At 43.7% G+C, this 13,391-nt stretch overlaps 1 protein-coding gene across 1 annotated transcript in view; it reads right to left on the reverse strand.

The window, feature by feature from the left end:
- PTK2B (protein tyrosine kinase 2 beta) overlaps positions 1 to 10,461 on the reverse strand; it is a 72,424-nt gene extending 61,963 nt beyond the window's left edge. The window contains exon 1 of the mRNA XM_072408945.1: positions 10,240 to 10,461. The gene's annotated coding sequence lies outside the window, so the exon portion shown is untranslated. The remainder of the gene's footprint in view (positions 1 to 10,239) is intronic.
- Positions 10,462 to 13,391: the final 2,930 nt, after the last annotated feature.

The following is a 13,391-nucleotide window of genomic DNA, read 5'->3' on the forward strand; positions in this document are numbered from 1 at the left end:
CCATCTGCTAATCATGCCCCTCATCACCCACATCATTGTCATCATCATCCTCATCTTCATATTCACCATGCACCTTCATCATCCACCTCATCCTCATTATTATAATTGTCATCAACAATATCCTTACCATTATCATCACACTTCTCATCATCCTTATCATTGCCATCCTCCTCACCATCCTGATCATCATTCACCTCCTCCTCAACCACCATCATCCTCATCATTATATATTTAATAATGATTATTGTCATCAATTTTTAATGACTGGGTTTGGATCTGCTATAATCAGTTGGTGCTTTGCAGTCACCTATGGCTGCCCTCCGTGGTAAGTTCTCAATACCAAAGTGCTCCCTCTGTGCGGGTGAAAATAAACGCTTACTGAAACCTCTCATTTGGAGTTTCAGACAATAACATAACAGACTAAAACATAGAATGAAACCAGGCTGATCCAACTGCTTTGCTGCAATTGTGTTTACAGGGTTCAGTAGCTCAATCCAGAATAAACACCCTGATCAAGAGGGTGATTCAATCACTCAGCTTTATCAGCGCCAAAGCCAGCAACAACAGATAATTCCAAAGCATTCCCAGCACTCCAATCTCCCATCTGTGGATTACAACCCCCCATAATGACATGTCTTCATTGAATGGACACAGACTAATGGAGGATTCTATTTCCCCTCCAGGAATGAAGATGACAAGGACACCTCCAGGCTATGGATTCCTCCCTCTCAGTCAGCTGTACCCAGCTGGGAATACACGCCTGTGACATTCCTGAAATCCTGCACATCAAACAACACCTGGTAATGATACACACATGGCACACAGGAGAATTACGGGAGCAATCCGGAGCATTCCGCAACCCGATAATAAGAACCACATTACACTGCAGGCTGTGCATTGATGGGGACTGCTGGAGAGTCCAGGATACGCGTCATACAGAATACCGTGATAGGCGTCATACAGAATACCGTGATACGCGTCATACAGAATACCATGATACACATCATACAGAATACCGGGATACGCGTCATACAGAATACCGTGATAGGCGTCATACAGAATACCGCGATACACGTCATAAAAAATACCGTGATACACGTCTTACAGAATACCGTGATACACATCATACAGAATACCGGGATACGCGTCATACCCAATACCGCGATACCCATCATACTCAATACCGCGACACGCGTCATACCCAATACAGCGATATGCGTCATACCCAATACCGTGACATGCGTCATACCCAATATCGTGATACGCGTCATACAGAATACCGTGATACACCTCATTCAGAATACTGTGATACACCTCATACAGAATACTGTGATACACGTCATACAGAATAATGTAATACACGTCATACAGAATACTCTGATACGCGACATACAGAATACCAGGATACACGTCATACAGAATACTGTGATACGCGACATACAGAATACCGCGATACATGTCATACAGAAAACTGTGATACACCTCATACAGAATACTGTGATACACCTCATACAGAATACTGTGATACACGTCATACAGAATACTGTGATACGCGACATACAGAATACCAGGATACACGTCATACAGAATACTGTGATACGCAACATACAGAATTCCGCGATACGAGTCATACAGAATAGTGTGATACGCGACATACAGAATACCGCGATACACGTCATACAGAATACTGTGATACACGTCATACAGAATACTGTGATACGCGTCATACAGAAACCGTAATACGCGTCATACAGAATACCATTATACGCATCATACCAAATACCGTGATACGCGTCATACCGAATACCGTGATACGCGGCATACAGAATACGGCAATACTCGTCATACAGAATACGGCAATACTCGTCATACAGAATACGGCGATACGAATCATACAGAATACGGTGATACACTTCATACAGAATACCGGGATACGCCTCATACAGAATATCGTGATACACTTCAAGCAAATTAAGACAAACTTCTCATGAAATCCCCTCCCCCCCATTTATTTATGGGAAATACCACCCAGATTTTCCCTGCCTTAGGATTGGTTCACAGATTTAGTGGTTGAGATTATCAGATGACCCCCAACCCGAGCAAGGGAACATCTACCCAACACTAATTACCCATAGGGTTAAGCACTCACCCCAAATGAATGACAGAAGTGACCCCAAAACCATGAATGAAAAAAGAATTCATTATTTATGGTCTTGTATTGCTCTTCTATGATGGAGAGAAAATGGAAGTTGTAAATTGTTTACTACAATGGGAGGTAGCAGGGAAGCCACTCAAGCTGCCATTCATAATATATGAGAATGTTTGGATGGAAGGTCCTTGGGACCATCCATAGACAATACTAGGAGAAGTTTCAGTCTCGTTATCACCGGCTGAATTCTAGGAGGCCTGATAATGGTGAAGATGATGGTGAAGATGGTCATAATGATGGTGATGAGTATGGTGATGATGACCAAACTGGATACACCAAAATGATGAATATTTATTCTCATGACATTAGACAGCCCATAGTCAGGTCACTAATGTCCCTCAAAATCCTTGAATTCTGCCAACCGGAATCCTATGCCACGTGAGCCATTACATGGAGCTGAACATTGAAAGCACAATGGGTTCACCTTCTTTGCATTATTACACCACACGATGTATGGGATCTGTCTGTCGCTGGATGGAGTTGGAATGGAAATTAAGTTTTTGTAGATATGGACATCGTGTGTTGGGGAAGACCAACTGCCATCTTGTTGGTTTGGTAGTCATGTAACAAGCTTCCAACAGAACCTATGGAGACATCGATCTGTTCCAAATGCCAAGAGCTTTCAGGTTCAAATGGACTGGATTCCATACTTACTATGTGGTTCATCTAACACACCAATGGAATTGTCTGAACGTATTGGAGTGAACGTGTAAGGCCCTGGTCAGCACCAGTACTCGCCAGATACCAGTCCCCCAATCTAACGCCGTAGTCTGCACCTATAGCCCCTGCTCAGCCTCCAAAGACTGGTTGCATCTCCCAGCACTTAGTTGCCCCAGGACTAGGTGTCTGATGGATAGTGTCTGGGGATGGACCAGGGGCCCACAGATTAAGCAATATAAAAACTACAAGGCAAATCCAGAGTACACAGCCAAAGTCGTGTGATCCGTCGACCAGACGAGGTACAAAGGGATTAGACACAGAGTCGGGGTCACAGGTAGAGGTCGGTCCAGGCTGAGTACAATCTATAGGTCAGGAACAGGCAATGGTCAGCAACAGAAAATCACAGGAGAATCTCTCCAGCACAGATCAGCCCAGCTAAACGCTATAACAGGCACTGGAATCAGAGAGAAGAGAAGCTATAAGGACCCAGCAGCCAATGGCAGTGTGATATTATTCAGGAACCATTCTGCTAATCAGCTGCAGCACAGCTCCAAGCCCCTTCAGCTGTGCAGTCTCAATGCAGGGGATGCTGAGAGAGAAAACACGGCTAAAGGGAAACAAGGATGCTGCAACCAGCAAAGCACTAAATCCACTAAAACTCTTCTGCTGCAAAAAGTGTTGCCACAGAAAGGAATAGACCGAGCGCACTTCACTTTGGTGGGACACCGCCCGGGATTGTCGGCCAGAAGAGCGTCTCCTGACACAATATTGACCTACGTGAAGAGGTTGGATGCAGCACAACAAAATGTGGACATTTTTTTGGAGAGTGTGAAACCCTCCAGGAACATCTCATGAAATAGGAAGAAGCAGCTTGTGATAGTTGGGGGTCTTTAGCTGAGGGTCTGTAAGAATTTGACGGTCAGGGGGTGGTTATGTCCCTCTCGGACCCCCCCATAATAACTGAGATAATTGTATAAATGCTTTGAGGTTTAGTGACCTTGATGAAACCTATAGAGTACCAAAGTCCTGGCTCTTTCTAATTGCCATTGGTGGCCATTCTCCAGGAGGAGCATAGAGCTACTAATAAGGCCAGGAGATTAGGTTGGGGTGCCCTTTTACAAGGGGTGAACAGCACAAACCTTTCGGCCATAACACTCTTTCATTAGAAACTCCTGCATGGGATCCTTCTATAGCCTCCGATCTTCTTCTTTCCAGCAATATATCGGGAAGCAGCTGGCTCAGCCCGCCAGTTAGGTGGCTGCTTTCTGCAGAACATATATATATTTCCGTGTGCATACTACCAGGTGCCAGGACTTGTCTCTACATGGCACCATATGAGGGTACAGGATGGTGGCTCTGAACAGACCAGCAATTAGACGGTTTCGCAGTTAGGAGACCATCTGGTGCTGGGGGTACGGCTCATCTGCTGTGCCAGGCTTACCCTGGGATATATTTAGGCCTTTTCTCTGCAGAACTTTGCTGCACAGGAAATATCAGCAAAGGCCCTGCTACAACGATGACAAAAGGGGCACCAGAGAACCAACAATGCAAGAAACTACCGCTAGGAACCCTTTACCGGCTGCAGCACGTGTGCCAAGTCCCCATGTACAGAAGTATGGTGAATGCCAGAAAGTTTTGGATAATTTGTTACCCCTAACAATGAATTTCTAATATAAGATCTGTTTGGTTTGTAAATATTTCATTGCAAAAGTTGTCACATCTGGGTGCAGAAATGACTGTTTTACTATGCGGTCTATGGAATTGCGGTTCATTATGCAACGGCTTCAACAGTTTTCCTCCAATCGCAATACCGGTGGAAAGGAATCACCAACAATAAACCTGACCTTATCCCAAGTTCTCACATCAGCCTGGACTGCACTTTTCAATAGAATATTGTGAAGCCTACCTGGCATGTGAGGAGTTAATCCTGTTTTCTCAGCCACATGTCCTTCCGCAGTGGGTGTCAATGTGGCGCTTTTCAATGTGTACTTCCCCTTCGATGTGACACGGATGTCTGCACTGTTGCAATGACACCAAACTCGCGTGAGTGAGGAGTTTGGATACAGACGCTTTACCTACAGTGAAATGGCTTAGTCAGAGCTTAATAAAATGTACAATAGAAGCTGCAGCAAGTCTCTAGCAATTTCCTCCCCAGCCTGAATAACCCTGGCCCACCAATCGTGGAGGCTTAGTATCACATATGAATGCATGCAAAGTCAGGCAAGGGACACCCAAACTGACATCCATCCATTTGATATACACTAGAGCCGGCTCAATGCTTGCATCAGGCCTGGGTACTAAAGCATTGTGCTGTGTGTTTCAGGAAGCTGTGTACTGCACCCGCTAGGCTCCTCTATTCAGCAATGATTTGGCCATATTGCATAGAGAAGCACAGAGATCCCTGCACTGGGTCTACAAGCTCTGTAATGGAAAGTATTTATCTAAAAAGAGAGAAAGGCGGAGAAAGAACAATATCAGCAAAGTAAACTTTAGACTGATCTCCTGCCTGCTGGGTAGATGTTCCCTTAATGTCACAACAAGCATTTTACTCCCCCCAGGCTATAGCACGGGGCTAATCTTCTGTGGACACAAGTCCCAGTCATCTATTAGAAGGTCAGGCTGGTCAAAATTGAGTGAAGCTCACACCAGTATTCTTTCAAGTCCTGAGAACCCCAACAAGAAGACCTTCCCGCCATGACTCCGGTTCTGTCCATCTGGGAGTTTTGTGAGTTCCCCTGCTACATTCTTTCACTACAAGCACCATATAATGGGCATCCTACAGGAGTATAGAGATGATGGGAACCCCTCATTGGTGTATAGACCTTGGAACTTAACACAGGGATGTTGGGAGGTCCTCATAATGGGCCTGGCAGGTGTACAGAACCAGGAGCTTTGCATAGGGATGATGAGAACCCTCTAATGGTGTATAGGCCTTTGAACTCAGAATAGGGAGGGTGGTAAGACCTCATAATGGGCCTGGCAGGTGTACAGAACCAGGAGCTTTGCATTGGGATGATGAAACCCCTCTAATAGTGTATAGGCCTTGGAACTCAGACTAGGGATGGTGGGAAGACCTCATAATGGGGCTGGCAGGTTTACAGACCCGGGAACCTAATGTAGGTGGGAATCCTTCGTAATGGATCTTGTTGATGTACAGAGCCGGGAGCTCTGCATAGGTATGATGAGAACCCCTCATTGATGTATAGACCTTGGAACTCAACAGAGACGATGGGAGGCCCTTATAATGGATCTGGTGGGTGTACAGAGCCAGGTGCTCTGCACAGGTATGATGAAAACCCTTTATTGGTTTATAGACCTTGGAACCCTCTAATAGTGTATAGGCCTTTGAACTCAGAATAGGGATGGTGGGAAGACCTCATAATGGACCTGGCAAGTGTAAAGATCCAGAAACTCAATGCAGGGATTGTGGGAAGCCCTCATAATGGGCACAACATGTGTGCAGACCCAGGAATTCAATGTAGGTGGGAAGCCCTCATAATGGACCTAGTTGGTGTATAAACCCAGGAACTCAATATTGGAAAGGTGAGAAGACCTCATATTAGGCCTGGCAACTGTACAGACCTGGGAGCTCAGCATCATAATGATTAGAACCCTTTATCAGTTTATAGACCTTGGACCTCAATATAGGGATGGTGGAAGGCCCTCATAATGAGCCTGGCATGTGTACAGACCCAATAACTCAATGTAGGGATGGTGGGAAGACCTCATAATGACCACAGAAGGTGTACAGGACCCAAAAGAAAATTGGGAACTACTCAAATCAGATCTAGTCGTCTCTGCAAGCAGAGCTCATCTGATATTAAGAAATAGGTTTACCATAAACAGAAGAGCCGAAGCCAGAACTACAGAGTATTATACATACATAATTCATCAATCACATAATAATAATATATGGCAGACCATATAAAGGTGACGCCTCAGGTTACAGAACACGTGTGTTGTGCTGAGGATTCCAATGTCTAAAGCTAGCAAAGTAAACATGCAAAAATGGATTATATATACCACAAACAGCAGCCAAAAATTCTTCTGATTCTTCTGGCTATGGGATTTCCTTGCCTTGAGATGGCACATTCCCTAAGACTTTACTGAAAAGTTTTATTTCTCAGTTGAGTATTTAACTCACAATTACCGTGTAGTCAGGCACCAATGCAGACACAAGTAGCTGTACGATCATTATTCCCTTCACCCCCAAGTGTTATACTTGTCACAATACTGTACCCCATTTCTTGGTGGTTTGTGCAGTCCCTGTAATACTAATCCCAATCATGGTGGTTGTTAGATGAGGGTTTTAATTCCTATTTCGTGGCAAGGGGAAAAAAAGGAACAATTGCTCATTGAAAAACCTGTGAGCGTGGTAGACATTTCTTCCCGAGGCTCAGTAACCCCTCGTTGCCTGGTTGTCCCAAACAAGGCCAAAGCCTGCAGCATTTATTGGTCCGCCATGCCGAAACCACACAATACTGATAAAATGTATCGCAGAAGAAATACAAACACCAGAAGGGAATATTTCTGATTCACCTGCAGATTTGGGTAAAATTGACTTTTGGAGATGTCTGACTGGCTACCATATCTCCTAAGAGGTCAGCTTCTCACCCCACTTTGTTAGCTTGTCCCCTCTTTACCTTACGAGAGCATTATACGAGTTTTACAATTCCAATCAATATCACTTTTGGGAGACCCTTTAACCCCCCAGGAATACATATAATAAGTAAACATACCAGGAAGACATTACAAGGCATTACAGAACAGAAAACTTTTATAATGAAGGCAGAGCGAAGGCAGAAGTGACACTTTACAACCCACAAACGACTTCCTGTTTGCTCAACCCATAGAGGACGAGCATGCTTTTTTGCCAGCAATGGCAACAATGAGTTGCACAATGCACCGACCCCTCTGGCTTTGTACAATCATGCAGTTTATGAAAGACAAATATTGTGCCAACCGTCTACATTTTTACCTATTGGATTTGCCAGGCTTAAAAAAGTAATAATGAGTTGTCTATGAGTAAACAATCAGGTGCATGGAGCACATTCCCAATATCAAACCAAGCTTTGTTCACTTTTATTGTTTTATCAGCCATTTTCCAATCACGAGATATAGGCGATTGCTTCCCATATGCCAATATATCTTACTGTGAATTCCTATTGTCTCTCTTATCTATCTCTTCTATAGAAGGACGGTGCCATCTGTGCAGGAATCTTATACAATCAAATAAAGTTATACTAAAATATATTATAAAATAATTTACATGACATAGTTACATATAGTGATAGAAACAAGACAAGAATCTGTCAAATCAACCAATAGAGAAGCAAATTAAAATCTGGATAAATGGAAAACCTGAACCCAAAGCCATAGGTGGATCTGGGGGTGCAAAGTGCTGATGATAAGTTTCTTTTCTCTCTACTCCATCACCCATCATACCAGAATCACAGAACAGAACCCTACAAGCGCTTGTTAATTATCATTCATTTTTATGACTTTGACCCACCAGACCCCAAACAAGTGTGCAGAATCCTCATGCTTAGTTTATTTTCTCTATTCCTTGGCCCACTGTTTCCCAAACATTGTGTGGAACCGTGGTCCAAAATATCGTTCCTCTTGACCCACCATACCAGGAACACTGTTTGGAATCTCACAAGCTCTTGCTTAGTTTACATTTCTACATACCTTGACCTGCCATTCCTTTTGCAGGATCCTGTATGTTCTCGCTTATGTCTTTTCTCTATTCATTAACCCTCCATTCTCTGAACACTGTGCAGAATACTAAAATGATTTTCCCAACTCCTTGACTTGCACTATGTTGATGGCTGTGCAGATTCCTACATTCTGTAGCTAAATATTCGTCCTGTCTGTGCCGTCACTCACCGTACTTTGAATGCCGTGCAGATTGCTAATGTGTTTACCCTACATATTGACCGCACCATACCTCAAATAATGTTCAGAGGGCTACAAGCTCTTCCTAGGCTTATTTTCTTGACCCACTATAACCTGAAAGTTGTGCAGATTCCTTCACCCTCTTGCTAAGGATCTATCCTCTCTACACCTTGACCCACCATACACCAAACGTGCAGATTCCTAACACTCTTTCCAAATATCTTTTCTCTCTATGACTTCACCCACCATATCCCAATTCTGTGCAGAACCCCATCAATCCTATACCAAGCTGAGTTTATGTCTTCTCTACACCCTCACCCAACCATATCCCAAACACACAGAACCCCACCGGTTCTTTACCAAGCTGAGTTTATTTGGTGAACCACCATACCCTGAATGTTGTGCAGATTCTCTTGCTAAGGATCTGTCTTCTCTACACGTTGACCCACCATACTTCAAACATTGTGCATATTCCTATACACTTTTGCCAAGTATCTGTCCTCTCTATGCCTTCACTCACCATATCCTGAATACATGGAATCCCATCAGTCCTATTCCAAGCTGAGTTTTTTTCCTCTTCTCCATGGAACCCCCGCAGATCCCTATATTCTCTTTCTCCTGTATTTACTGCACTCCCTGACCCACCATACCTTGATCCTTGTGCAGCTTCTTATATCCCCTTGCCAAGTATCTGTCTTCTCTACATCTTGACCACCATAACTCCATCTCTATATGGAATCCTACAAGCTCTTGCTAATTATCTTTCTTTTATTACTTCATGACCCACCATACTCCAAACATTGTGCAGATTCCTATACGTTCTTGCTAAGGATCTATCCTCTCTACGCCTTCACCCCCCATATCCCGAACACACAGAACCCCATCAGACCTTTTCCAAGCTGAGTTTATTCCCTCTTCTCCTTGTTCCACCATACCCTAAATGTTGTGCAAAATCCTTCACCCTCTTGCTAAGTATCTGTCCTCTCTATGCCTTGACCCACCAAACGCCAAACATTGTGCAGATTCACCCTCTTGCTAAGTATCTGTCCTCTACACACCTTTCCTGCTTACCTTGATCCCTGTGCAGCTTCTTGCCAAGTATCCGTTCCCTGTACACTTTCACCCACCATATCCCGAACACACATAACTCAGTCCTATTCCTGGTTTAGTTTATTTCCTCCCCATGATCCCTCGTCATACCTGCAGATTTGTATATTTTCTTGCTGCTGTTTTTTCCATACCTGGTGCAGATTCCTCCAGCAACCTCTCCACTCCTTCACCCCCGCAGACCCCCAAGCTTTATTCCCCCATTGACACTTTTAGATCTCATACATTTTTACCATTCAGCTTAATCTTTAAACTTTCTCAGTGTTTTTGAAAACTTCTACCTGCAAGGCATTGAAAAAAAAAAGCTACAAAATCCACTTCCTCCTCCAACCAAGCAGAGAAAAGCATTGGTAGAATTGTCTTACCTGGTTGTGCGTCCCTTTGGTGGGTCCTGTGGAATGTGGGGACAGACAGGTGAGCTGCCTCCGCCTCCTTCTTCTCTCTATGTAGAAGTCTGCCCAGGTCTGCTCTCCCCCTCTGGATCCTGCACACACCCCTGATTACTCAATTCACTTCCTTATCTCATGTACAAGAATGTGAGCAAAAAAAGGCAGCACTGCCATCTAACAAGGAAACACTGCAATGAGCCAGATCGCTCTGGAAACAAGAGCTTTAAATAAATTGAATGACTTCTTTTTTTTTCTCACTCCTTGTTGTTGTCTCACTTTGAATCATTTACATGTCAAGGAAACCGCTGAAAAGAACAGCAGAGCGCTCATGTATTAAAAGGTACAAAGGAGCCGCTGGAACACAGTGCTTATTTTTTAATATTAGAAAATCAGAGACTGTGCCTAGGCTAGGATTATGTCATCAGTCTGCTGCAGGCAGAAGGAAGCATTTTCTCAGTCTCTTCTTCATTAAGTAATCAGATTGCAACATTGTAACTTTAGAAGAGGAAGTATTAGGCTATGTTTAGACCAAAGGTGAGGTTGTAGGGCAGTTATGGCTTCCTAATGACAGTGATCTGTTGCTGCAGAAGACCCATAGAGAATGAATGGGGTTACAGTGAGCAGTACTAGTCAAAGCTGCCCTCCACAACTCCAACATATTACGTAGCGCTGTACATTAAATAGAGGTTGCAAATGACAGACATATACCGACAGTGACACAGGAGGACCCTGCCCTGAAGAGCTTGCAATCTAGGAGGTGGGGGAATTAACACAAAATAGGAGGGAGATATGGAGTGATAGGAAGTAGTGAGAGTTTTAAAAGACAGAAGAAGATGGGTAGGTAAGTTTCACCCACAAAACCACACTAACTGAATCTATACCGCTAAAGGGTATTATGTTCCACTGACCTCACCCCTTACTGGAAGCCTCAGGACTATAATGAAGGTCCCATGCAAACACCTACAGAGCTTTATAAACACAAGAGAGCTGCAGGAGCTCCCTCTAGTGGCTATTCCTAACTTTACAGAAGGTAAATACCCTCTCTGCTGGGATAAGATCATGTAGGATAACCTTTTTAATAAAAGTCTACAGAATGTAAAAAAAAAAAAAAACAGAAAAATCAGATGATAGGGTGATACCTTCAATATGAACTTGACACATGCAGTTCATTTTTCTGCCACTAGATGTCCTCAGTAAATGTCATTAAAGGGATTATGCTGGGAGTCATGGACCCGCCCCTGAGGAGTTCTTACTATAAAATCCTGCACTCATAGTGTAATGATACCCAGCATGTCGGCACCCTTCTCGGCATTATCAAGAACGCCCCACTGCTAGTATAAGATGGGCCTCCTGTGACTGGCCTGAAAGCTATCTGGGAAGAGGTCAAAGGAAAGCATACAATATACATGTGTGGCCTCAAAGTGTGAGTGGGGGGTGGAGGACCTCTAGGTGAAGGTGGAGGTTGGTGATTTTTTTAGGATTTTATGCGCCCCACATCTTGACCAGGTTAATCTTTCCAAGGAGCAGCAGGTTCAACTTTTTCCCATTCCATACAGCTCTGTGCTAGCATACGCCATTCCCCGGGCTACCCACTGTTCACCATAGAGATTAATGGTGACCTAGAAGCAAGCATTAATGGTAAGGACACCACAGGAGAACATACATCATAGCTTCAGATCCCTATGCTCGGCCAAAAGTTTTAAGACATCCGACCCTCACACTTATATGACATCCCAAACCAAAACCATGACCATTATTTGGAAATTTTAGCTAAAACAGCCCCCACTCTACTGGGAATGCCTTCTACAAGTTTTGCAGTCTGTCCAGGAACTGAAAGTCCTGAAGAGAAGATCTGGTTTATGGTTGGTGTTCCAATTTATCCCAATGGTGTCCAGTGGGGTTGAGGTCAGGAATCTGTTGAGTTCCTACACACCAAACTGGACCCCATGTCTTCATGGAGGAAAGGGACTTCAAGGGTGTTCATTTACTGACAGCATGTTAGATGTGATGGCCAAGTATCCAAAAATGAGTCCAGGGTACCATCGATAAGTGTAGGTCATGTAGCGCGGCTCTTCTTCCCACCATTGATGGTGGGCTTGGTGACACCATATGGAGTGGAGATGATTCAGAAGAACAAACCTAAGTGACACCAATGGGCAGCTACGGCCATACAAGTGACTCCTCTGATCCTTGCACTGGAAGTCTCGAGGTATTTCTTCAAGTATTGCTCCCGCTGGTAAATGGTGTGTTGATGGTGGTAATGAATGCGCCGTGGAGTATTTTATAAAGTGTAATATATTTAATTGCAGGTGTGGAGCTGCCGTTCCATGCGCAGTGTATATATTATATTGATTGTTGGCAGATGGCATAATTAGGATTTCGTTCTATTCTGAGGTTTGTGCTGTGAGAAGTACACTTATGTCTATATTTTTATTTTCAGTTTCATTGTCTGAAGATTGTGTGTTGGCTCAAACTAATAAAATATAACTACAAGTTATTAAATTATTTCGCTGTTCATAGATCTAAAAGGCAAAAATTCAGATTTGAAGAGGAAGCTCTCAATGAACAACAATGCTCAGATCACTGTGATGCTGTGAATGGGTTTTTGAGGCTGTGGGTGATCCAGCAAACCTGGAATGGATCTCGTTCAGGATTGGAACCCTTCACCAACTAACAGCAAATCTTTTTTAGGAAAACCATTCCAGGTTTGCAGGATCACCCAGGTTCTCCCATGAGAGTCTAACTCCTCCAAGTCTTGGTGGCTCAGGGTGTCAGGGTGAAAGATATAAATTCATCCTTCAGAAGATTTTGTATCATTGGTCACGTGACTGAAATTTCCCCGGATTTTCTCCTGACGCGTTAGATGTCTCCGCCCTGGTTACCTTGAGATATTCATTTATGTGAATATTTTCATCTCTTTGTATTCCGCCTGAGAAATGTTGCTATGCAGAGAGATAAATTCCGACATTCCCATCACATTCACAATATTTGGTCATTCATCTCAGTGAAAAGAAACATTTTAGTTTCCATGGGATTTCTATTAATATTCACCCAACATTACCCGTCCAGTACCCCCAACTCCACCCCTCCTGTAACCCTAAACCTAACATTCACCCAACACTAACCCT

This window comes from Pyxicephalus adspersus, chromosome 4, assembly GCF_032062135.1.
Source record: "Pyxicephalus adspersus chromosome 4, UCB_Pads_2.0, whole genome shotgun sequence".
NCBI lineage: Eukaryota > Metazoa > Chordata > Amphibia > Anura > Pyxicephalidae > Pyxicephalus > Pyxicephalus adspersus.